Source organism: Eptesicus fuscus, chromosome 19, assembly GCF_027574615.1.
Source record: "Eptesicus fuscus isolate TK198812 chromosome 19, DD_ASM_mEF_20220401, whole genome shotgun sequence".
Taxonomy (NCBI): Eukaryota; Metazoa; Chordata; class Mammalia; order Chiroptera; family Vespertilionidae; genus Eptesicus; species Eptesicus fuscus.
This window is the reverse complement of record NC_072491.1, coordinates 33,055,205-33,082,762: the sequence shown is the minus strand read 5'-3', so window position 1 is coordinate 33,082,762 and position 27,558 is coordinate 33,055,205. Positions and strand designations below refer to the sequence as shown.

General features: G+C 42.1%; 1 protein-coding gene across 1 annotated transcript in view; it reads right to left on the bottom strand.

Moving 5' to 3' along the window:
- Positions 1 to 27,558, bottom strand: part of CLVS1 (clavesin 1) — a 123,393-nt gene that overhangs the window by 75,419 nt on the left and 20,416 nt on the right. The gene's annotated exons all lie outside the window — the stretch shown is intronic.

Here is a 27,558-nt window from a genome sequence, read left to right as displayed (position 1 = left end):
TCAAGAGAGCCTGATCCTGGATAAGCTTTCTTAAGAAGAGCACACACATGGGAAAATTCATGACTGAAAGGCTAAGCCTTAGGTAAAGCCTACAGACAGTACTGAGGTTGAAGAAAAAAGAATTGAGGAAATAAAAGGTGAGAGGCTCAAGATAGTATTGAGTTCAAACAGAGGGAGTGTTTCCAGAAATAAGGATATGATAAATTACATTACTGACCCAAATTCTTCACTTTTCTGAGCATCCACAACTAGCTATGTATTGACCTCTTTGACAATAGAGTGTACTTTCCATCCCATAGCCATGTGACTTGATATTACTGATGGCATGTGACAGAAATGACAATGTGCCAATTCTGAATCTAGCTCCTAAAAACCTCAGATGTTGCTAATGGTTCTCTTGTCTTCTGCCATTGCCATGGTAAAAGCATGCTACGGCTAGCATGAACTGAAGAGAAGGATGAAAAACACAGAAAACTAGCAGATCTTCATAAGAAAGAGAGCCACCCAGATGAACCCAGCCTAGATAAACTCCAGCTGTCCCACAGATGAGTGAGAAGTAATAAATTATTGTTTTTTTAAGCCACTGGGTTTGGGTATAGTTTGTTAAACAGCAACAACTACCTAATACCACAGGGTAGATTACCAAGTCAAATACAACAGGAAGATTTAGGAGAATAAGGAAGGAGAAAGTGCCATTGTATTAGGTAACAAGTAAATCTTTGGGGAATTTTGAGACAGCACTTTTAGTTTAATGGTGAAGATGGAAATCATTGATTATAAAGATTTTTAGCAAATCACTTAATCACTATCTCATTTTACTCCTATATAAATGAGAGATAGCACCTCTTCCCATCATATATCCACTTGTATAAATTCCCAGGAATAGACATAAAATTCTTCCTGGAAACTATGCATTTTCAAGACCCCAGAAATCATTTGTTCTGGCCCTGCCAAGGCATTAGGGATGAGTTAATTAAATGTTTGACCAAATATAGCAGGCTAATTTTTAAGTTGATACTTTTGTATGGCCAGTGAATGATGTTATAAATATTCAAATGGCCCTTGGCAGAAAAAGGTTCCCCACCCCTGCAGGAGTTATGCAAAATGACGGTATGAAGGAGCTTTGTGAATTGGAAAGCATATCCCAACTGGAGCCAATATTTGTACTCTCACGAATTAGTGGTCTACCCCTCTTGGTTGTACTTCTTCATGGTGGTAATGGCAGCAGGACAATGGGAAATGTGCAAAATGCAACTGTGTTCTGTTCTGATAAATCTATTTTTTCCTTTCTAAGGCTGAGGGTCTCAGAAAAAATGGTCTGGAAGGGGAATTCTGGTGATATATTTTCTGGTAGAAAATATATCTAATAATTATTAGATACTATATATCTAACAATTCCTATTTGAGTCAAGTTTTAACTGGGTGGTCTCTCCATGTGCAACCAGAGCCCGTGGTCAGCAAACTGCAGCTTGCGAGCCACATGCAGCTCTTTGGCCCCTTGAGTGTGGCTCTTCCACAAAATACCACGGCCTGGGCGAGTCTATTTTGAAGAAGTGGTGTTAGAAGAAGTTTAAGTTTAAAAAATTTGGCTCTCAAAATAAATTTCAATTGTTGTACTGTTGATATTTGGCTCTGTTGACTAATGAGTTTGCTGACCACTGAACTAGACAAATGAATCCATATTTCTTAAAGGGGTAATCCAGGAAAAGAAAAAGAAATGTACTTGTGTTCTGAAAATATTAGATGCAAGGAAGAAGCTAATAAAAATGTTTAGCTTTGCTGTTGTAGAATTAATATTTGCAGGAGCTTAATATTAAGTTTACTACTTAATGTTAGCTGGAAAGTCAAACTAGATAATTACTTTTCTCAGCAGGGACAATCACTAAGAGAACAGGAGCCTGGGAATTAACTCCGCTTCACATGGTTTGATAGTCCCATAATGTCAAGAGGAGAAAGAATGGAAAGAGGAAGAAAGAATGAATTGGGAGTTGAGGGGGAGAGAGAGAGAAAAAAAAACCTTGCAACTGTGCAATTAATTTTTTATTTCTATTAATTTTTTTTAATTTTTTTTTTTGGTGCCGTGACTCGGATACGAACCGTATTTCTATTAATTTTATCCTATTCTGGCTTGTAAAGAAAATTTTTGGATTTATGTTAATCTAAGAATATAATTCCTTGTAACATCAGAATAAATGAGTTGCCTATTGATTTATTATTAGTTGCAATATGGGAATATCTGGCTCTCAAAGTCTCAGCATCAGAAAGAAGGAATAATGATTTTAGTACTATTTAAACATCTTATGACATGCAAGGCCCAGTCTCTATATGTGAAATTCTATCTAATAAAGAGGGAATATGCTAATTGACCATCACTCCATCACAAAGATGGCTGCACCCACGGCTGAGGCCAAGTTCCCATAAGGAGCCTTAACAAGCAATCAGCAGGGAACTGAGGCTATGCCCTCCCCCGCCCCCGTGGGGCTTGACAGGGGACCTCAGGCCGTGTCCCCCACCCTGGCATCAGGCTGGGGGACCTCAGGCCGCACCCCCCGCCCCAGTGTCAGGCCAGGGGACCTGAGGCCATGCTCCCCGCCCAGCAGGGCTTGACCGATGATCTCCAGGAGCACTTCCCATCCTGGTGCTGGGCTAGGGGACCTCAGGGTGCTCCCCCCGCCCCAGCGCCAGGCCGGGGGACTTCAGGACATGCCCCCCACCAGGTGGGGCTTGACAGGGGACATCAGGCCGCACCCCCCACCCTGGCACCAGGCCAGGGGACCTCAGACTGCACCCCCACTTGGCAGGGCTTGACAGGGGACCTCAGGCCGTGCCCCCCACACAACGGAGCTTGACGAGGGACCTCAAGGTGCACCCCCAGTGCTGGGTTGGGAGAACTCAGGCCACGCCCCTGCCCAGCGGGGCTTGACGGGGGACCTGAGACTGTGCCCCCCTCCTGGTGACAGGCCAGGGGACCTGAGGCTGTGCCCCCCCCCACCTGGCAGGGCTTGACGGGGGACCTCAGGCCATGCCCCCCACCCAGCGGGGATTGACAGGGGATCTCAGTCTGTGTCCCCCACCTAGCGGGGCTTGATGGAGGACCTCAAGGCACGCCCCCCCCCCCCGGTCTGGACTGGGGGACCTCAGGCCATGCCCCCCATCCTGGCACCGGGCCAGGGGACCTGAAGCTACCCCCCTGCCCGGCAGGGCTTGACAAGGGTGGGACTGGCTGGGTCTGGATCTAGCCCAATGGGAGGGGGGGTGCGGCTGGGTCTGGGTCTCACATGATTTTGAGGTGCATGTGGGTGGGCGGGGACTTGACTCTGGGTCCCATAGTGTGCCCCAGACTCTGTCAGGAGGAAGGTTTTCATATACATTTTACTAATTTTCTTTCATCTCTGACACTTCTATTATAGAGAAAGGGCAAATAGCAATATTATTTCAATAAGTAGAAATAAATTATTTCTTCTAATTAATCCCCTTTTAATGTGCACCAATTTCATGCACCGGGTCACTAGTTTTAAATAAGGAGCAAGACACAGGATATCATCCTCTCTGAATTTTTGGTTCAGTGTGGGTCACAGAACCTCAACTAAAATGGGTATAGTTTACAAAAACAAGTACTGTAATTTCAAATTTTTATCTCTCTCTACCCTGAATGACAACAATATATGGGAAGAGTATGGAGTCCAACCCACCTTCAACTCAACCATATGCTTATTGAGGACCGAACACAAAGGGTATTGCTCTTGAACAAGGTCCCAGTTTTGAACTAGACTACAGAAAATAGCAGGACTATGACTTCTCACTCAAGTAAAGCATGAAGATAAAAGGCTGTGTCTCTGTAGACCAATCCTGAAAGGCCTACCCATCTCTAGATATAGACACAAGAACGCAAAATATTTGTACCCATCATTCAAAATGACACAGACACTAAAGCTATCAAATTTCAATTTGCCAAGTTCTTTCTTGTTTATATATCTGTGATGAACAAGAATTTAATGTATGTGTGTGTGCACATATAATAATTCACCATTTAGAGTTTCCTTCATTCATTTTTTTTTTGTTTTAAATGAAAAGACAGTTTGATAGATAAAACCAATATTGTATCACATTTGATCTAACTGCTTCTAAATTTTCCCAAGAATTAAAAATAATAAAATTAATACCAAATGCATCTATTGGCTTACTTACACAGTTAATACAATTTCTTATCATTTAATGTCTTCTTTTAAAAATGTTGAAGTATCTGAAACTGGATAAGGAGTCAGGGGACATTTGTTCAAAGATTTAATGAAGTTCTACTTTATGGAAGTAACATAAGATAAGAGGGTATTTTTTAACCTTCCTGCTAGTAGATGGAAACTGGTAGGAGACATTAAAATACATGCACATGGAAAGCGATGGAGCAGTCATTAAAAGCATAAAGCTTGTAGTTAGCAGATTCTGATTTAAATCCTGTCTGCTCTGTGCAAGCTTAGCAAGTCACTTTCTCTCTCTGTGATTTAGTTCTCTCCTCATTTGTAGAAGAAGAATCATAACACCAGCCTCACTGGTAATGATAAAGTAAGAGAATATACACAAAGCCATAGCAGAGCAACTGGCTCCTACTAATCCATAGAAGGAGCTGATGGTCATGGTGGTTTTCATTATTAGATAAGTGAATATGTTATCAGGTCGAAAGTAATAGAGGTTGCAAAGTGTTTGGGAATTACAAGGAGAGATCACTATGGCTGGGGGACTTTGGAGCATCTTCAATTGGACTGTGTAGAATGTGAAAGGTTTGGACACTGGACATAGAAGGAGCCACATAAATAGTGAGATCTGAGACCATGGAGACTACTGAATTGGGAGAAAAAAAGCAAGTTTACCTGTGCCATGGGGTAAGTGAAAAGGCATGTAGAAATAAGGTTAGATTGTGGCCCATCTTTGGTCTGTTTTCCAGGAGAACTACTAGCTATTTGTGCAGGGGAAGAAAGCAATGGCAGTTATGCTTTATAGGAAGATTTGAACTGACAACAGGGATTATGTAAATTGGAGTCAGGAGACTGGAGCAATGTGGTCCAATTAGGAAGAGGCAATTGTAGTGCATTAGGTGAGAGATGAATGGAAATGATAGTGATATGAGAAGAACTATAAGGGACAGTAACCATGACTTAGTTACAGATTAGATGTGGCATAAAGAGAGGAAAGATTGTGGTACTATTAAGAATGAAAAGAACCCTGTTGGGTAGGAAATGAGTCAGAGGTGTTGTACTTGTATCTAGTTCTTACATAATAAGAATCAGCGCCCAGGAGAGCCACACAGAATATTAATATGAATATGACCTGACACGGCTGTCAAGGGAATGCCTAGACATGCATGGTTGTGTGGGGTCTACATTCCTGTCACTCAAGTGATGAAATATTACTATAAACAGATGCCAAGTCTACAGGAGAAATAGTTCCTGTTCCAGTCATAAGAAGGGACCACTGCCTTTGAACCCCTGGAAATTACCTATACCTACACATAGTCGATGCTCAACCAATAATTCTCAGTGAAGGCACAAAGGAGGGCATGTTAAACCAATCCATTGGAAGCTTTAAAAATTAAAAATAAACAAAACCTACTCTGGGAGTGCCAGTGGGTATATCTCCTTCTTCTTCAATGCCTGTTACACTCATTTCTAGGGAAAGTAATGTCTGATGTGTGTCCTTAAGCACATTTCCTATCACAGTTCATATTTATAGAATAATATATTACCGAGTCTCATATATCCAAGAGTTGGAGAGGAAACAAAGCTTTAAGAATTGATTTTAACTTAGGAGAGGGTCATGTCTGAGTTCACATAGATGAGTGTGGAGGTAAAAGAAGACGATAAGGACGTGACAATCTGGAACGGTTAATAATAAATGCTAGATGGATGTTTACAGACAGGAAGGCTGGTATAGCTCAAGATTCTTAGTCCATTGGGAAAGAACTGCCCCCAAACCCCACTTTAAGATAGGCTGAAATGCACGTGAGGAAGGGGATTATTTCATCCAGCTCTCTAGATGGGGATTGGGCCACGGTCTAAAGGGAGCAGCAGCAGCAGAATAAAAACACAGCCCGATGGAAGTGAGCTATGAGCATGAGATTCATCCCTAAATGACTATGAAATATTAATTTCATGCTTGTCTATTCTGGTAACTCCCTTGACTGAGGAGCTACTGAAAAGAAAAAAAACAGGAAGAGTCTCAAGTAGGTGAAAAAGCACTCACTACTAAATATTAGGCATGGAGTTAGAATCAAATCAGCCTAACCAGGGTTAGAAACAGCACGATCTTCCCTGCCGAGGGTGAATGAGTGTGGATGGCCACATTACTCTTACTTCCAATGGAATACAATTGGCACTTACAGGCCTTTCACGGGGTTCATGACAATGTACTAGTCTGTACTTGAGATGGGATATTCTTTCCTCTAGGCCTGTCTGGCTCTTATAACCATAAAAATCACTCTTAGGATAAGAAATTGGACAATAAGATGAGAGAGCAGGCATTTTAGGAAAGCATCCATCCTGTGGTGCTCCATTGCCTTGAATGATTTTGCCCTCCTGAGGTTTTTTCCCTCTGGGTGATATGCTGCAATCACTCTTGCAATCAAGAGGTTCCTTTCTGAAATCACAAATTCTGATAACAGTGTGCAAGGCAACTTGAGTTAAGTAGTGCCGTAGCAAAACAACGCCATAGATGTTGCATTCCATCGGACTTAAGTTGGAATTATATAGCATCTCATAATTTCAATTAATTCATAAAATTGCCTGCCTTCAATGAAAACTCCATCCTTCTGTACTTAATAAAGAGATCAATATATTCTGGCAGGATACAAAGACCTTAAAACCAAGAGAAGTCCCAAGGCTATAAAATTAGTTGCCTACAAATAGGAGTCTCAACCCTGACAAATGTGGGTAATTCACATGAGAAGAGTTAATAGAGACTGAATTTAAAGAGTTTGCCATCTGATTGAAGTTTTCAAAGTTGGTTTATCCTTTTCCCTTTTAAAATTCTAGCCTTTTAAATTATAAGCTACTGAAACATCAGCAAGCAATCAAATTCATGAAAGATTAAAAGGAGAGAGCCACAGGAAATCATTATGTAATGGGAAGAAAAGTCTTATTTTTGCAGGTAGTATATTTGAGGTAGTTTAACAATGTGACAGAAATGCAACTTGTTGGCTGGTTTCCAGGTAGGCATTCTTTTATCTGGTTATCATCACTCTTCAACTATTTCCTCTTCCTCAAGACACCTCAAGGCTATTGGGTTCATGAAGAGGGAAAGATATAAGGTTCTCATGACCTTCACTGCTATGAGCCTCAGGAAGACCCTTACCACTGGTTACAATGTTTATGAGTTTTGGCACCATTAAGGCCAGTCTGATGGGAAGAATTTTTGGTCTTGATCAACCCCTATGATACTTAATGATAGCTCACAAATCACAATAATGACAAGCACTTGATCATCCTTCTGAAACCAGGATAAATATATGCCCATGGCCCAGGGGGGAAAAGCCTCCTGCAAATACCACCTACACTATTTTCCAGAATAGAACATGTGCGTAACTTCAGCAGAAAAGTCCCCTTTGGAGGTTTCCAAAGACAACTGGAGCCTAGCGAGCTGCGCCTATAATAGTTAATTGGCAGGGCCAGGCATGTCATTAAGAGAGATGTGGGTATTCCTAGAACTCTCTTAGCAGAATTTTCCCACTCATTGGGCCCAGCCAGCCCCAATCGGGCAGGTCACGGAGACTAAAGAGTGGGAACGCCCTTTCCCTGGACTTCCTTCATAAACCAGTGGGCTAGGGCCTCTAATGGACCCACTGCCTGAGCCCCAGTCCGAATACAGGCTCCTTACTCTCACCCTAATCCTAGGAATCAGAAGTAAAACAAAAGGTAACATTAAATACATTCATTAAAAAATGAACACGTGCTCCAGATGGTTCACTGAACAACAACAGGATTGGCTGACTTTTCCTACCCAGGGTCAGCGTGCTTGGAGGGCTAACTTTGCCCTACAAGGTCACTTTACCCTCGGAGGCTCTGACAACTCTCCAGGGAATTATTTTATGGAGATGGTTAAAGATAACGTTGGTTTCTTTCATTTAATTACATCAGAGATTATCACTTGGCAATCCTCTAAGCAATTAGAGCCAGTGGTTATTATTTATTACCGCCACTTAATAGGAGCTACACTGCAGGAGATACTGCAAAACATCAACTTATATCTATCTTTAACACCCATCCCAAATATCCTACTCTGAATACAGAACAGAATTTAGAAAATGCATTACATAGATATAACTATATAGTTATATAGGTGTATATAGGTGTATATATAGATATAGATATAGATATAGATACATAATATATATTGTAAATACACAAAGAGAAAATACAACATTTTAGAATTAGGGGTTCTGCTATAGAAGGATTTCATTGCCTAGATTTATCCTAATAAAATCTCAGGGATTGTAATGGACTACTTAGAAAGGTCAGCCATTTCTTTTCCAAAGAGGAAAAGGGGTCGGGGTAGCTTGAATGCTCAGGCTCTGGAAAGTTCTATCTCAAATTTGTCCTCTTGCTTTAATCCATTTCTACAAACGGATGGGCCGTTGCTGGACCCTTTTCTATTAACCAAGGCACAAGGAGGGTTTTCCTCACACAGAACAATTCCAGAGGAAAGAAGTGGAACTTTCTGTCTCTTTCACCCAATCGGGGATGGTACTTACACTTCCATAATTCTCTGGACCCTGAGTGGATTAGCATGGAGGCTGGTTCTCCCAGAATGGGTTTATAATTCACAGAGAAGGAGACAACTGAGAGCTGGCAGGAAACGTTGTGATTACACGGTGGTTCTCCGCTGAAGGTAGGATCCCTCCTCCCCATTTGCGGGACATCTGGTAATGTGTGTATGGCGGGGGGATCATCACTGGGTTTCACAGGATTTGGAGAATGCACCGGCCTTTGTTGGACAGAGGCCAGTAATGCTAAATACCCTGCCATGTGCAGTGCAGTCCCCTGAATAAGATCCCATCCCAAATGCTAGTAACTTCCTATGTTCACTAATGAAGTTCGGGTCCAGAAAAGCTCAATGAAACCACATGAGCAGTAGTTGCCCAGTAGTAACAAGGTTCTGGACTCCTCAGTTCAGTGTGCCTGTCACATCTCTGAGACTCGCAGAACATGCAAAGGAAGAAATACTCCGTTCTCTGCTCCCAAAGCTGGGCTTTGTATGACAGCCAAGCACACCTGCTGGCCCACATCTTTGTTCAGCTTTACAGTTCAGAACGGGAATGAGGTGTCATGTCTGGAATGCTGATTGGATTCAGGACTTATCCTTGGATAAGACCTACCAGTGGAGCAGCCCAGAGCAATAGGAGCAAATTGGCTAGACCTTGGGCTGACAGACTTTGGAAAGAATACAGAGGAAAGTCAAATATGACTCAATATTGAGCAGGGAAAGGCTAAAGAGGCTGCACACAGTGTGTACAACAGCACACAGTATACAAAGTAATTAAGTATTGATTTGACTTGCTGGAAATGACCTGCTTAGAAAAGGAGGTAGGAGAGGGGCAAACAAAGAATGTTTCTCAAATATTTGAAAAATTCTTTTCCAGGCTCATTCTCTCTTTCCAGGGTCCAGGAAAAAAGAGGGAATATTTTATTTTAAAGATGGATTTTTAAAAATATATTTTTATGGATTTCAGAGAGGGAGAGAGACAGACACATCAAAGATTAGAATCATTGATCGGCTGCCTCCTGCACACCCCCTACTGGGGATGGAGCCTGCAACCTGGGCATGTGCCCTTGACCAGAGTCAAACCTGAGGCCCCTCAGCCCACAGGCAACGCTCTATCCACTGAGCCAAACCAGCCAGGGTGCAAGCTTTTAAATTACTGTTTGAAACTTGGAAGACAGATGTGCTGGCAGTCAGGATTGTTCATGATGTGAATGTATTACCGAGAGATTTAGAATCAACTTTTCTGGTGACCTTAAGATAGTTTTAGAACTGTTGCAAAGCTTTCATCTTTATACATGAGAACAAACGAGGCCCAGAGGACACAGCTAATAAATATCAGAGCCAAGATTTGAACTTTCCTGTCTGAATATCAGAGTGGGAAGGAAGCTGAAAGATCACCCAGTCCCCCGAAGGTCAGCAGAGAGTGTTTCCCACCGACGCTTTGTTAAGAAAATGTCCAGGCAAATAGAAAAGTTGAAAGAATACTACAATGATATGCCCATTCTCTGATTCAACAATTGTCAACATTTTGCATAGTTGCTTTATCTGTCATATGTGTCTATATGCATATGTGTGTATAGCTGGAAGTAAATTGACAGAAAGTTCAATCCATCAATTTTTTTTTCATGATTTCCATGCCACTTGTTCTATAAAATGTTCTATGCCAGTGGTCAGCAAACTCATTGGTCAACAGAGCCAAATATCAACAGTACAACAATTGAAATTTCTTTTGAGAGCCACATTTTTTTAACTTAAACTTCTTCTAACGCCACTTCTTCAAAATAGACTCGCCCAGGCCGTGTTATTTTGTGGAAGAGCCACACTCAAGGGGCCAAAGAGCCACATGTGGCTCGCGAGCCGCAGTTTGCCGACCACAGTTCTATACCATACACTGGTCTGTTGTTTTCTCTTTATGCCATTTAATTGTTCCTCTTTTGAACTGGGGCGAAGTCCACTGGCTTGTTGAGAGTCAGATTAAATAGTTCTGGAGAGAATGACTTATATAATGATGCCAATGGGCTTGGTTTCATTGCCAAGTCTGACAAATTGAGGGTTTCTGCAAGAGCTCTTGCTGAGAAAGAGTGGAAGGGTTTCTTAAAACTTAGCAGAAACTTATGCCAAGAAGGATTTGCTGTGGGTACTGGTGGATATGCAGACAACTCCATATTTATAAGACAAGGGGAAGGATAGAATCTTTAAAAATTGAGCAAGCTGTAGTCATTTGTTTGTGTGTCTGTACGTATGTGTGTATATAGTTCTATACAACGTTACCAGGTGTATAGGCTGGTGTGTCCATCATCCCAGTCAAGATACTGGACCAACAAGGATCCTACATGTTGCCCTTTTAATAATTCCCTCCTTCCATCCCTAAAACCTGGCAACCACTAGTCTGTCCTTCATTTCTAAAATGTTGTCATTTCAAAACATGTTACATAAATGGAACATTATGTTAAATAACCTTTTGGGATTCACTTCCTTTCATTCAGCGTAATTACCTGCAGGTTCGTCCAAGTCGTTACATATATAGTTGTGCGTTGTTGTTGTTGTTGTTGTTGTTGTTGTTGTTTTTATTGCTAAATAGTATGCAATAGTATGGATGTACCACAGTTTGTTTAACCATTCACCTGTTGAAAGGTATCTGAGCTGATTCACACCCCAGGCTTCTAAAAATTCCCTTCAAAGCCATCAGTTAGATTTAGGTAACTCTACCCCAATCTGTTAACACAACCTTGAACCTTGGCTTTCCCCTCCAGCCTTAAAAGATAGAAAATACTATTACGCTGTCTCTGAAATATATATATATTTGTCAGAAACAAAATTCTGAATCCCAGAGAAAAGTCCATCTTAGTGACATTGGACACAAATCCATGTGGACTGCCTTTCACAGAGATACAGATTGAAAGAGCTGGCCCTCAGAACAGTACCAGATGGTGGGTGTGGAATTGGCTAGGGGCCTCCTGATAGATGCTGGAGGAAATGAACACGGATGTGAGCTCCCCGGCCTGGGAGCCAGGCCTCGGATTTGGAGCATGCATGTTCACCAATGCCCCCAAAGAGAACGGACAGCCCGCTACAAATGCATTGTGTGTGCGGAAAATGGCTAGGGAGGACGATGAGTGCAGGGCGGGTGGCCAGAGGACCGCTCCAGACGTTTTAACACACGTCTATTATCTTTAACAGCTTTGGGCTTCCATCCAATTTCAGTCCCGGCGCAATTTTCAGACCTGGTTCCCTCTAAACAGAATGATGGACTCATCAGCGTGTGGAGGAGAATTCATTCTGTTGTGGTGACTACATATGAAAAATGCTGCAGCAATCACCAGGCTGAAAGGGAAATGTTTTCTATTGCTTACCTACCAGACATACTTTTTTCTTTCTGGTGCATTTTAACGGTACATGTTTTTATCAACAATACTCTTAAGAGAAGGCCATTATCTTCAGCGCCTGTATCATGCCTGTGATGTTTACACTATGGGTGAAAAAGGGGCCACATACCACACCTGCCAAGCTCAGGGCGGCCTGCATGGCGGCCTTACAGACTCCGAGAACGAAAGTAACCACACAGGATGGTCTGAAATGAAAACCTGCTAACTAAAAGCCAGTCATGGCAGGTGGTTATGTCCTAGGCCGCTATCTTCCCTGACAAGAGTCAATCTTTACCTTAACCGAGCCTGTCCATTATCTTTTTTTGCATCTACGATAACATACTTTGGAATGTCAGGATAACGTTCTTTTTCTAGACCCCTCACTGCACCAGAGCAGAGACCACAAAACCTCTGGTGGTGTTCATTGCTAACTGCTAACTAACCACCAATGTGAAAGAAGTATGTGGCTATTCGTTGTACCTTTTACCGAACCCCAGAGATCACCCCTGCTGCTTTGCTTTCTCCCGCCTCCCTGATCTATCGCCAATGCATTTCATGTAATCCCTTAAGCCTCCTCCTTTGATTCTAATATATAAAATAAGGTGTGAAACTGCCATTCTCTGGAGCATTTTCTCAGACCCTTGAGATTTTGTTTCCTGGAAATTGTCATCAGTTTGACTCAAATAAACTCATAAAAAATTCTCTAGAGATTTGAACATTTTTTAAGTCAACCACACTGAGCTGACAGAATGGTCAACGTAAAACAAAAACAAAACAAAACAAAACAACAAAGCTAAAACCAGGAAATACAAATTGTCTTCTCGCTCCCAAAACAGTCAACCTGAAAATATTCTACTATAGAGTCTTAAAACCATTGAATCAGTTAAAAAAATATTACTCAGAAATAAAATTTCGGTTTGCATTCAACAATTCAATATGGAAATTCACCCAAACTAGAAATGTACTCAGCACTGCTAGAAAATTAGAAGCGCCTTTTTTTTTTTTTTTTTTCTTAACCTTCCATCAGCCTGCCTGACATCGATGCTTCTGAATTCCTGTTTGCTATGAGATGCGGGCCAAACATCAGTTTGGTGAGGCACCTTCCAATCATGCCGGGGGCACCGGGCCCCTCGGTTGATGCCCTGTGAGAGACAGTGGCAGGGTGACCTTGCTGGGACATAGGACACAGGTGACAGCTGGAGCTGGGCCACTTCAATACCTCACCCAGGGCTGACAACTGCCCATGGGAGGTCAGGCGTCAGCCTGTTTCTTAGTTGCTTGAATATAACGATCTCTTGCATCCTAAGCAAAATTCCCACGGCCTCAGAGGCGACGCCTAGGCCATCTGCCTTTCTGCTCTGCCCACTTGGTTCCGTTCACTATGCAAAGTGCTCAGATTGCTGTGGGGGAAAGAGGTCTGATGCACGTTTTCCCTGGGTCACCATGTGCCCTGTTTCCACGTACAGAGGATGAGGAGAGAGTCGAGAGGGCCCATTACAGCAGCTCGTGCTGGCACCCCAGCCCACGAGCGGCAATAGGTACAATGTCCCCCAGTCTTCAAGGACCCTCGTGATGAGTCATGCTCTAGGGAGCCACTCCAGCACGCTCGCCTCCCCCATCTTCAAAGCATCCGCAGCCCCTCAGAATAAACACATACACACACAAAACACTTCCTTTCCCCACCCGCCCTGGGAGAAGGGGAGGGTGAGCGGGCGGTGGATTAGACCTTGCCCCCCTCTATGCTTTGACACTGGGGCTGAACACGCCAGCAAGCAGGCAGGGTCTCCGCCAGGCAGAGGAAGCATGAAATCGGAGCAGAGGTCCCTTTGTGTGGTTCCCACGCCTGGACCTCGGTTCCCACACCAGGAAGGAGAGGCATTGATTCGCCTGCTCCTTGGGAAATCTGCTGCTTATGGAAGAATATGATCTTTTAAAAATTAAAGTACAGTTGATGTACAGTATTATATTAGTTTCAGGTGTACAGCATAGTGATTTGATATTTGTTATGTGACCACCATGATAAGATGGAGACTTTATCCTTTGAAAGGGAGTTTGAATGATGTCAGAGCAACTCAACTGCTGGGGGCATCTCTGGGTGGCTCAGGGCAGGAAGAGGGTCCAGCAGGCACGCAGGAGCCCCTGTCACCCTCTTGTTTCCTCTCTGAATCCTGCTCAGAGCAACCGTGCCTCTTCTCTCAGATAGTGCCCACCTGCGCCCTGACCCTGTCCCCTGGCCCCTGACCCGCCTAAGGTGTCCCTCGGGCATCACATTGGCTAGGCCTATGGGTTACGTTCTGACACACAGACAGGTTTCCTTCCCACAAGCCATTCGGACAGGAACACCAGGCCCAGGGAGAGGCCTGCCCTCCTGGGGGGCCTGCTCTCTGCCCCCGGGGCCCTGCTGCCTGTCTGGAATGTGGGAAGAGAAATGTCCTTTGGCTCAGCCTGTTTCTCAGAAAGAGAAAGGTAAGAGCTGGCACCTTTTAGAGCATGTAGTTTGATGCTGGGAGTCAACAAAAGCCTTACACTGAAAAATAAACTCTAAATAAATCACATGCATTACCTAGGTTTTGACCACATATTTACAAATAGACTCCTACCCTGAGAAAATCGTTATACCACCCCTAAGGAGGAAGAAAATCTCTCCTCAGCCAGACAAAAACTATTTCCCCGCGTCCACGTGAGCATAAGCTTTGCTGCATGAAGTTCACCAAAATAGCACATTTGCCTTGGGGATCTGGGGGGCGGGGTGGGGGGAGCTTTCCTGGTTGGGAACTGATGGGCTCCACCCGACTAGATCCTGGCCATCCGCTCAGACCCAGCTCAGCTACTGCTGCCAGCCCCTCCCCCCGCACAAGGTGCCGCAACTGCGCTGCCATGGCAACCTGCATATTTATTTATCACGGCACTTACTACAATGTACTGAAATACTTTACTCGGTTATTGCCCTCAGGAGCCGCTTAGTTTTCAGGGGGAGCCATCTTGCTGATTTCGATGGACCGTGTTGAAATTTACCTGATTGATCCCTGTGATCCTGGAAAACAGCAAAGGCTAAGAAATCTCCCATCCTTTGTGTTCCAGGAAGCAGGGCGGACTGCAAAAGCCAGGCCTCCCAGATGGCTTAGGCCAGGCTCCCACAGAAGCCCCCTCCTTTGTCCACCTGTGACAAGGCCAGACAGGACCCTCCAACTCCCCCTTCTTTATTGTTTGCTGCGCTGCTGGTCCCCAATGATCAATGGGATGAAAATGCTTGTTAAACACATTTGGTGGAGAATCTCTCCTTCTCCTTGGCCCTGAATGTTGGCTTATCCTCACCTGGTCTCAGGGTAAAGCATTCTCTGATCTGTGCATCCTGACTCCTGGCACTTTTTTTTTTTTTTAAGAGAGAGAGAGAGTGGAAGGGAGGGAGAGAGACTGAGAGAGAGAAAAATCGATGTATCTCACACCCATTGGTTGCCTCCCACATGCACCCCAACCAGGCACATGCCCTTGATCAGAATCAAACCCAGGGCTCTTCAGTCTGTGGGTCAAATCAGCTAGGGCCATCGTGACATCTTTAATCCTTCCCACAACCTGTTCTTTCTGGCCTGTTTACTCCTCCCTATGAAAGAAAACTCATCTTGCCTAAGCCTCAGACACTTGCTGATCTTATGTTCAGAGTGTTCTCTCTATTGTAATAATCCTCCTCTCCCTAATGCAATAGTGGAACTCAAGGGAACTCAGGATTTCCCCACAGTGCGTGTCATCTGTGAGTAGGAGTTACTTCTGCAGAGCTGCCCACCCCAGCTCCGCCTGTCATGGGCTCCAGTGGCTTCCTACAGACTGGATGGGGTGGCTGCGTGGTGCAGACCATAATCCAGGATGTTTTCTTTTTCTGTACACATTTATTTAAAAAGAAAAAAGGCAACTCATTGAATTACCTTGCAGTGGTGTGCGTTTGATTCTTTTTTTGACTGGCTTCAGCAATATGAAAAATTTGAAATAAGAAACATAGCTTAAATTTATATAGAGAATTATAAAAATATTTCTTTCCTTTGCAATCATCTTGAATAAAGTCTCATTTTACTAAGTCCAGATTTGTTTGTTTCTTTGACAACATATTTATTATCACACAGTAAGCACTTGGTAAAAATGTTAAGCTGTTGTTGCATTTGTTAGTTTTGAAACTCAAGGTTTCTAATTAATAATTAATCCCAAAGTTTATTTTCTGTTTTATTTTTTCTTGCAGGCTCCAGTTAGTCATGTCTTTATGCATCAACATCTCTTATCACTGAGATCTTTACAGGACTCTGTTAAATGTCACAATTAGATGATTGGGCTTTGATTTCTAAAGGAGTTTTCTGATTGTAATTTCTTCTTACTATGATGTTTACCTATTTGTCACTGGATATATGTAGATACTGAATTAAACCTTCAAATGTTCCTATATTTTATTCTTGCCCTAATTTTAAGTGAATTTGAAAACTTTTTTGCTCCCTAAGCAGTGTAATAAAAAACGTAATTAGTAAATGCACAGGAAACTAAATTGACTCAAGAACTTTCATGGCATAAAAGACAATTCATAGGTATTTTAAAGCTCACATTATCAATAATAGACTTACAGGAAAGTATAGAGAAACTATATGAACAAAACTAAATAATGTTGGTAGAACTTCCATTTAAACATGGCATATTGAACATATGAGTTTATTTCTTCTACATTTGTATGTCAACTGTAATTGAAAAATGAACTTTAAAAAGGTGTTGATTTAAGTCTCAATAAATAAAGCTCATTTACAAACGAGTAAAAGACTTTTTAAAAATGTATAAGCCAAGGGAACAAAGAGAACATATGAACAGATGGGAATAAATGAGAGCTATCAACAAATTGTGGAAGTTGGCAAGCAGGTGGACCAGTGGCTGCTGACATACAGGCCAGAGGAAGAAAGTGAGCAAGAAGCAAGTCAGTTTGCACCACAAACTCCTGGAAATGCTCAGGAGATAAAGTCTCCTCTGAAGGCAGGGACAGGTGGCTAAAACCAGGAGCATCCATGGAATGTGTTTAAGGGAGCAGTTAGACACCCGGGTGCCCACTCAGCAAAGGAGGAACAGTTGACTCTCTGGGGGGGTTGAAACAGAGAGAGGCTGCAGGGAGCCCTGCCCAGCTCAGTCCAGGGCCAAGGGCCAAACGGGGGGTTAGGGAAAAGTGTGTTTCTGAAACTGCAAAACCAACAGCCCCCGCTCCCCACCCAGCTCCCAGAGAGCTGGCAGCCACCCTTATCCCTGGCAGGACATTGGGAGGACTTGCTGATGTGCTCAGGAAAAAGGACCTATAGATACTGAGATTTGGGAGTCCTTCAGGGCAAAAGACAGCCTGCCACCTTGTTGTGCCACCATGGAGTCCATCACGTTCACGTTCACAGCCATCCCCACGCATGCAGAACTTCCAAATAGGTCGTTAGTGTCCCCACTCTTAAGGATGACTTGGCCAAGGGTTGGCGACAAATGAGGAAACAAACAAGGAGAAAATAAGACAACGTAAGAAGGAGAATTATAATTTAATCCTCAGAGAGAGTATAAAAATGCTGCATCTGGGGGAATAAAGGAGTAAGATGCTATTAACAGCAACAATCAAGAGCACTCTTAAGAGAAAGTGTGCTGTCATAAGTGAGAAATGCAGAAAAGGATTATATTCAGAACGTTCAAGGAAATCTCAAAAAAATATATATATATATAATGTGGAACAGCAAAAAAAATAAATAAAAGTTAACTCCTGTAAATCAAATATTCAAATAACAGGAGTTACATAAATAAAAATCAGAGAAAAAAGGAGGGGATTTAACAACAACAAAATAATAATAAAGTAAGAAAGTCTCCCTGGTCTTAAGCACATGAATTTTCAGATTGCATGGGCTCATTGAGTGTTTAACTGAGCAAATAAAAAAGACCCAGACCAAACACATCAATATGAAATCACAGAACGCCAGGAATTCTCTCCCGAGAGAGGCTCCAGGAGAGAAGAAATGGCTTCTGTGTAAGGAACCAATGATTAAAATATTATTGGATTTAGCAGCACTTCTGGAAGCTTGAAGACAATAAAGCAATACCTTCAAAATTCTGAAGGGAAACAATTCCCAATCTTCAAATTTGATATCAAGCTTAGTGTGAAGATGAAATATAATATTTTCAACCGCCAATGTATCTCCCATGGGCCCTCTCAATGAAACAATGAAATAACCAAGAAGGAAGAGGAACAGGGATCCAAAAAATAGCAGAGACAACACACACAAAGGAAAAGCAAGGGGTGGGGGGTTCCCAAAAAGCAAAGAAAGGAGAGGTGATGGATGACAGCTTGCAGTGAGGCTAGTGCTTGGGATAACTGTGAAAGGAGGGACTTCTCTAAATAAATAAATAAATAAATAAATAAATAAATGAATGAATAAATAAATAAATAAAAGGACGGGGGAGATATTAGCAGTTGTGTTTAAGGAATCTATAGGAGAATTAATCCAGTCATTTGTTGGGGGTGAACTATAGTAGGTGCACACACATTGGCATCTAACATTTGCAGACCAGGCCAAGAGTATGATGGAGCCTCCAGCCCACAACCCCCTCCTTCTGCCCCTGTTTCCTTCCTCTACCACCACAGGTCTTGCACAAGTCTGTGGCCATCACTACAATGCCTACTTCTTGGTCAGCCCTTAGCCTTAGAGTGTGTACACAGCAGCACCATCTGCCTTTGTAAGGAAGGACCTGAAAGGGACTTGGGACCATCTGAGCAGTGAATTCTGGAGTCCAGGGTTCCAAACAAGGTCCAGGAGGGCAGAGTGGCCCAGGTTCCAGGTGGGCATGACCCAGTCCCCTTCGCCTCTATGGATCCCGTGACATGGAGGAGTGAAGAGGGGGGAAAGCTAGACTCTGAAGCTCATGGCCAAGGGCAGAGGACCTTGCTGCCTGGGCCTAAGGGCAGGACTGGGTGCATACAACATCAGGTACATTCTTATAAAAGCAATTATTAACTTAAGGGATAACAAAATGTTGTATAAGGAAGAAAATGTCATCATCGTTTATTACTGTTTTTAAAAAACCTTTAAAAATATAATCAGTAGGGGAGGGAGTTAGAGAGTAACCAAAGGACTTGTATGCATGCATATTAGCATAACCAATGGACACAGACACTGGGGCGGTGGGGGCTTGCCCGGGGTGGGAATGGCTGGGGGGAGGGTGTCAATTGGGGAAAAAGGAGACATATGTAAAACTTTAGACAATAAAAAAAAAATGCAGCAGAAGCAGTAGGAAAAAAAATATTTAAAAAATATATATAATCAGTTTTTAAATATGGCTCATATATGAATACTATTTATATTGTTATAATAATATAAACACTAACTATTGATTTTGCCCCAAATTATGCTTTACCTATTTTGAGAGTTTGGGAAGAAGAAAAATTTATGTGCAAGGTGTGATTAAGCTTTCATAGGATTACTAAATAGCTACTAAAAGTAAAGTAACTAACAAATAGCTGCATATGCATGTCAGCTGAAAATATCCAAGTAGATACAGTTAAAAGGTTTGAAATCATCTGTCTCTGAACAAGGGAATAAAAGAGATAGGGAGAGATAGGGCAATGATGCCTCTGTTTAAAGGCTATCGTTATTTAACTTTTGAACTATTTATATTATTACCTTGGCAAAATAAAAATTAAATTAAAAGAAAGAAAATCATTAGAGGAATATAATAGGGGGGGAATGAATGGTAAAATATAAAATCGTCAAAAGGGAGGGACAAAAAAAGTTTTTTTGGAATAGAAATAAAGACAAAAAGTAAAAGAATGCACAGGTCTAACTTGCAGACATAATCACGAAAATTCTATTTTAGACACAGTGCACCATTCTGCAAAGCTTTCGTGGATTGCCATTTATTATTTTTATTGCCTTAATTTATTCCTCACAACAAGCCTGAGTGAGTCTGGCGGTACCATTTGCCAAATACCCAGTGTAAACAGAGTGCAGGGTGAGGATGGAGGAGCATTAATGACAAAAGACAAATCTGTGTTTCCAGGAGACTCACCTCCTGCCGAGAGACAACCAGCATAAGTGGGAAAACAGGAAAACACAAATTAGAGGCACACAGAAATCCATGGAAGGCAGATTAGAAATGCACACGCATGCTGGAGACCTTCCGAGGTTTCGGGGAATTTGCAGTCAGGAAGGAGGCCTTATGGAGTAATGGATTTGTAAGCTGCATTGAGTGGAGGAAGAAAAGAGTTCTCAGGTGGCGATCAGGGAGGTGATATGAAAGAGTAAGGCTGGCCAGGACAAAGTAGAAGGGGGTAGCAGGCAAGCTGATAGGATAATGTGCCCACCTTGACCCAGCTTTGACTTGCCCTGTTAATCCTGCCCATCCTGTGTGTCCAAGTCGACCCCCACCTTCCAATTCAAGCTCAATCTCCACCTAAGCCACAAAACATGCCCTTTTAGAGCAGGTGACAGTGATTTCTCTCTCCTCCTCACTGTTAGCTGGGGCCCACACCTCCAGTTTGGGCACTTTCAGGATTTTCTGCTGTGTCCTGATCCAATTTTCCCTGAATAGGAAGCCAGCCCAGAAAGAGCATGGTCTTTGACACCGAATTTGAGTCAGAATCCCTGCCTTACCATATTTACGAGAGTTATGGCGTCAGGCAGGTTCACAAAACTCCCCGAGCCTGTTTCCCTACCTGCAAATTAGGCATAATAATTGTCTAACTTGCAATGTTTTTGGAGAATGGAGATACTGAATGTAAAGCTCTTGTCAAAGAGTCGGTGTGCAAGACATGGTAGCTGCTATTAGAATTACTAAGATTAGTATTATTTAATAAATATTCTTTTCTCCATTAAAGTACACATAAGTTGAGGGCAAGGACTTGCCTTTTCCCTCCTCCTGGTGGCAGGCACCTGCTGGATTCTATTGAATCTGTGCAGATTGATCAAGACAGGGATGGCACGGTGAATGCTTAGAGAAGGAGAATCCCACGCTATTAATTTAAGTAGTTCTACATGCTGACGGTTGGGGGGAAGCCATTGACCTCATCCCTACCACAAAAGCAAGGTCACTTAGGTGTGGGTTTGGTGGTCCAATTCTGTTGCGAACCCCTTTAAATGATGAAGAGAAAAATGCCTTAGAAAGTATCTGAAGACCATTCCTTTCCAATGTGTGTGTAACAACAAAACATACAGGAAAGTTGAAACATGAAAGTCATTGTTAGAACTGAAACTAGAAGCTCAATTTGATTTAATTCAGCTTACATATGGAGGGGCCAACTAAATGCAATGCTCTGAGCTAGACACGAGAAAGTGGACAATCTATGGTCTTTGACCTTGAAGAGCTTATTGAGGCGAGAAAATATTTACACTACAAATAATTCTCGAAGTGGTTGGAAATTTTCTGTTCCCTGTTCTATCCACTGAGAAGTGGAAATGCAAATTAAGGTTCTGGATCTTACACAAAAGAGCATCATCATAACAATGAAAACACTAACTGTGCAGATATCTGTACATATTTATGCTCAACACGGAGCATATTTTAAATTGCTGGGAAGTAAAGTCATTTAGAGTATTGCAAGATGAAATGTATTGCAATATATAGAAATAATGCTTTCCCCCTTTTTTTTAAGCTAAAGAGAAAAAATTAGTTTCTTCCTTAAAGGGCTCATTTTGAATTCTCTTGTGCTCTCTACATCTAATAGTTCCATTTACAAAGACTTATCTGATGAGATAGATTCATGTGTGTGAACTTTTTTTTTTTTTTTGCCTCCGATAAAAAGTGATCTACTTTGGCTCACCTTTAACAATATCCTGAATATTGTATTTGGGAGAGTTGTCAAATCGAAAATCCTTTAACTGAACTGAACCATGTTTTTAGGGTTTTCAAGTATTAAAAGATAAAATCAGTATTTTTCTGGCTACATTTATTGTGTGCAATGAAATCCTCCTAAATCATAAGAAAAAAAAATTGCCTTTGAAAGTGTCTGAAAATGCCAAGTCCATTTTTAAGAGAACATCAGATCTGGATTTACTGATCTCAGTTCTTCTTTCACTTCAACGAATATCTATTAGGCACTTGTTTGTGATCTGCTTGGTGCTCTAAGGAATACAAAAATGAACAGGACTTGCTTCTGTGATTCGTTGTTTAATGATCACAAATTCCTCCCATCTCAGGAGACCTCTCCCTTTGTAATGTGACCATGTTGCTTCCCTCATCCAGAGTCCAGAGAGAGTTTCTGCACCTCTTCGAGGCAGGCTGGTCAGGTGATGTTGACAGTTAGAATGTGAGTTCCTGAGTCTAGGCTTCACTAGACCTTGCAACCTTTTGCCCTTCCTCTCTTGGACCTATGTGACCACCATACCAAATAGAAGCCCGTGATTCAAGTATACTTGGAGACAGAGGGCTGCTCTCCAGCTGCTGAACTGAGCCTGACTTACAGCTGACCCTACAGCCGAGTGCAGCCAGTGAACCCAGGCAAAACCAACGAAGAACCACCATTTTTTTTTTAAAAAAAAAAACAAGGTTTGGTTTTTCAACTTGGGTACTATCAGCCTTTATTTATTTATTTTTTTCAAATATATTTTATTGATTTTTTACAGTGAGGAAGAGAGAGGGACAGAAAGCCAGAAACATCAATGAGAGAGAAACATCGACCAGCTGCCTCCTGCACACCCCCCACCGGGGATGTGCCCGCAACCAAGGCACAAGCCCCTGACCGGAATCGAACCTGGGACCCTTCAGTCCGCAGGCCGACGCTCTATCCACTGAGCCAAACCGGTTTCGGCAGAACCACCATTTTTATCTCTAATGTAGGTTGTTTTTCTTTTTTTGCAAGAAATGTCATAAACATCTTAACATTTTTTATGTGAAGTGGGGTCACTCGGGTAGGAGGAAACGCATGGACATGCACAACACTATTGCTTAATAAGAAACAACAAGAGAATAAATGGAAATGTAGCGATATAAGACGTATTCCCTCACAGAGGGAAATACTCTGGTTGGAAAATGTAGGATGTACATTGTGTTCCAAGATAACAAAAGGCCAGGATTACAACCACCCCTAAGCATAACAAGGGAGGCTTTCTTTTTTCAGCATCCGAGAGGAGGAGAAGGAAAGAGGGAAAATAGGAGGGCATCTTCTAGAAATCCAGAAGAAAAAAGTGAAGGCACCCAGAAAACAAGCCACAACAAAATCAGGCTGTTCTCAGGCTACGCAGCAAGTCATAGTGCCAGAAAGCAGGCTGGCAACCACAGCAGAACCCTGGCGCCGAGGCCCCTGAGCCTAGGCCGTCAGGCCCTCCTTCACGTGTGTGAACAACAAAAGCATGTCGTCTACTTGAGCACACCGAGCTCCACCATGAGGGCCTCTTCCTGAATAAGCCACTGGGAAAGCTATGCCAAGACAACGAAGCACAGGTAAACACCAGCCTGGAATGGAGGATTCTTGGTAAAAGGACAGGTGCTGAGCAGAGAAATGAGTAAGATGCAGAGATGAATTTAAATGTTTGCTCTAAATGGTTATAGTCAATTTTGACTACTAAAAGGTATTTTTTAAATGAATTAAATGATTACTTTTACTTTTAAGATAATGGAAAGCAAATGATGGTACCCATGACCACAGAGTTATGAGGCAAATCTAGGAGTAGAGTGGTGGAGTGTAAAAGGAAACACTATTTCATTTCTTAGCTCCCACAAGAGATGGTTTTCACGGAGGAACCAAGATGGCGGCATAGTTAAACAACTAATCTGCTGCCTCACACAACAATTTCAAAAATACAACTAAAAGACAAAAACGTCTACCACCCAGAACCACGGGAAAGCTGGCTGAGTGGAAGATTTACAACTAAGAAGAGAAAGAAGCACAATCGCTGAAAAGCTGAGGTACGGAGGCACGCGAATCGGGCCGGCGGCGGGCGGCTGGGTGCGCGGCTTTTCTTCAACCCGCAGGGAGACAAGCTCCCGATCACTCTGATATCCAGTTTCTGGGGACACTCGGGGGACCCAGGCACCTACGGGGAGAAGCTGGACTCTCGGCCATCGGGTCGGAAAGTGAGAGTGACTTTTTTGCAGAGGTGCGCCCAGCAATCATTGTTTACTGCGCTGGAGCGCGGGGCGCAGGGACTTGGAAACGTGGAAAGGCAGAGACGGCTGACAGCAGCCATTGCCGTTGGCCACGCCCCAGCCTAGTGACGCCCTGAGACCCCGCCCTGCCCTGAGGCCCCGCCCTGAGGCCCCGCCCCACACATTCTACAAACCCGCCCCGGCTCCACACAGCGGCTTTTGCATATAAATGGCCTGTTCTGGAGCAGCTTAACCAACTGCAGCTCCAGTCAGACTGCTCCAAAACCGCCCAAGCAAAGGAGGAGAAAACTAGCCCTTGCTGTAGCTCCTGCTGGGGGACACACAGTACACAATGGTACACCAAGAGTGTCCACCTCAAGTAACTGGGAGGCTGACCCGTTGAACCAATAGGACACCTAGTACACAAAACTACCCTACCAACTTAGGGAAGCAGAGAATATGAGAAGGCAAGGAAACAGATCACAAACCAAAGAAATGGAGGAGAACAAGCGACTGGACATAGAGTTCAAAACCACGGTTATAAGGTTTTTCAAGAATTTCATGGAAAAGGCCGATAAATTCCATGAGGACCAACTAGAAATTAAACATACACTGACTGAGATAAAAAATATTATACAGAGACCCAAAAGCAGACTAGAGGATTGCAAGAATCAACTCAAAGATTTGGAATACAAAGAGGCCAAGGACACTCCTCCAGAGAAGCATGAAGAGAAGAGAATTCAGAAAGTTGAAGATAGTGTAAGAAGCCTCTGGGACAACTTCAAGCGTACCAACATCAGAATTATGGGGGTACCAGAAGAAGAGAGAGAGCAAGATGCTGAAAACCTATTTGAAGAAATAATGAACGAAAACTTCCCCCACCTGATGAAAGAAATAGACTTACAAGTCCAGGAAGCGCACAGAACCCCAAACAAAAGGAATCCAAAGAGGACCACACCAAGACACATCATAATTAAAATGCCAAGAGCAAAAGACAAAGAGAGAATCTTACAAGCAGCAAGAGAAAAACAGTTAGTTACCTACAAGGGAGCTCCCATACGATTATCAGCTAATTTCTCAACAGAAACCATGCAGGCCAGACGGGAGTGGCAAGAAATATTCAAAGTGATGAATAGCAGGAACCTACAACCAAGACTACTCTACCCAGCAAAGTTATCATTCAGAATTGAAGGGCAGATAAAGAGCTTCACAGATAAGAAAAAGCTAAAGGAGTTCATCACCACCAAACCAGCATTATATGAAATGCTGAAAGGTATTCTTTAAAAAGAGGAAAAAGAAGAAGAAAGATAAAAATTATGAACAACAAATACATATCTATCAACAAGTGAATCTAAAAGTCAAGTGAATTAAAAATCTGCGGAACAGAATAAACTGGTGAACTTAATAGAATCAGGCATAGAATGGGAGTGGATTGATAATTCTCAGGGGGAAAGGGGTGTCTGTGTGGGGAGTATGGGAAGAGACTGGACAAAAATCATACACCTATGGATAAGGACAGCAGTGGGGGGGGAGGTAAGGGAACAGGGGGGGTAGGAACTGGGTGGTGGGGAGATATGTGGGGAAAAAGGAGAAACAATTGTAATCTGAACAATAAAGATTCATTAAAAAAAAAAAAAGATGGTTTTCAAAATTACTAATTTAGTCTTTGCCGTGAGCGTTAATTTAACACAGGTCTAATATTGTCTTTGGAAAAATCTAAGCTAACCATTATTAAAATTAAAAGCACAAAGCTTATCTCTTAAATTATTGCCAGAAAAATAGCAAATAAATACAAATAAATACAAATGTATACAGCAAAGTGAAGAAGCAAAAAAAAAAAAAAAAAAAGAAAAGAAAGAAAAAAAAACCCGCATATAAATAACAAAAATAAAAATCATTAAACAGTAACAACACCATTCATAACAATTGGAACATATGAGAAACACATATAACACAAAATTACACAGAGAAGCTTAAAACAATTAAGGTGATCAAAAGCAGAGCAGATAATGGCAAAGGAAGAGAAGAGAGGCAGGAGGTCATGGTTCCATTCCTGGTCAGGACACAAGCCCTGGATAGGGGCTTGATCCCCAGTAGGGGGTGTGCAGGAGATAGAAGATCAATGATTCTCTCTCATCATAGATGTTTCCATTCTCTCTCTCTCTCCCTTCCTCTCTGAAATCAATAAAAACATTTTAAAAGCATTATTTTATAGAGATAAAAGATATAATCAATGCTTCAGATAAAATGAATAATATAGTACTTATAAAATGCCAATCTATCGAGGTATAATGGAAGAATTTGACACAATGCTAGCAGTCTATGACAGAATCCATAGGCAGAAGTGAAGATGTAAAAGTTGTTGATAAAAATAAAGAACAAACTTATCAGTATTTTTAAAATATGTGATTGTGCCCTAACGGGTTTGGCTCAGTGGATAGAGCATCGGCCTGAAGATTGAAGGGTTCCAGGTTCGATTCCGGTCAAGGGCATGTACCTTGGTTGCAGGCACATCCCCAGTAGGGAGTGTGCAGGAGGCAGCTGATAAAATATATATATTTTTAAATGTGATTGTATTATTAAAATCTTACAGTAAATAAACTTAAAACAAATATACCAATATTTATATGTTAGAAATTCTGCTTATGATGGTAGAATAGGCTGGAGGCAGGAAGCAGCACCTTTTCACAACCACACAGAAATGTGGGATAAACATAATTTTTAAAATGTTAACTCAAAGATGAAGTCAGAAATAAGAAATTTCTAGGACTCACAAATGAAGCAAGAATCATCAAAAGGGATGAGGTTTTGGAAGTGTTATAGAGCAATTGAACCAGATCCATCTCTTAGGGGCCAGAGTGTTAATGCTTCTATGATAATATGGTGGAAGCCAAGGCCTTGAGACTAAAACTAGAACTGTCTCCCCACATAAAACGAGGAGCTGGAAAATGGGGAAATCCTCCTTGTAACAGGAATAAAGAAAATTCTGTCTGCTTATTATTGGGCATGACATCAAATGGGGCTTTCATCTAAATCCATGGGGATGGGGGTACAGAATCTTCGCAGGTGACATATTATAAACATTAAAGACTCCACCAAAAAACTGTTGGAACTAATACACAAATACAGCAAATTTGTAGGATAAAAAATTCATATAAAAATCAGTTGCATTTCTATACACTAATAACAAACTATCAGAAAGAGAAATTAAGAAAATAATACCATTTAAAATAGCACCCAAAAAATTAAATACTTAGGAGTACATTTAACTAAGGAAATGAAAGATTTGTATACTGTGAAAACTATAAAATATTGATGAAAGAAATTGAAGACACAAATAAATGGAAAGATATTCTTTGTTCATGGATTAGAGTAATTAATA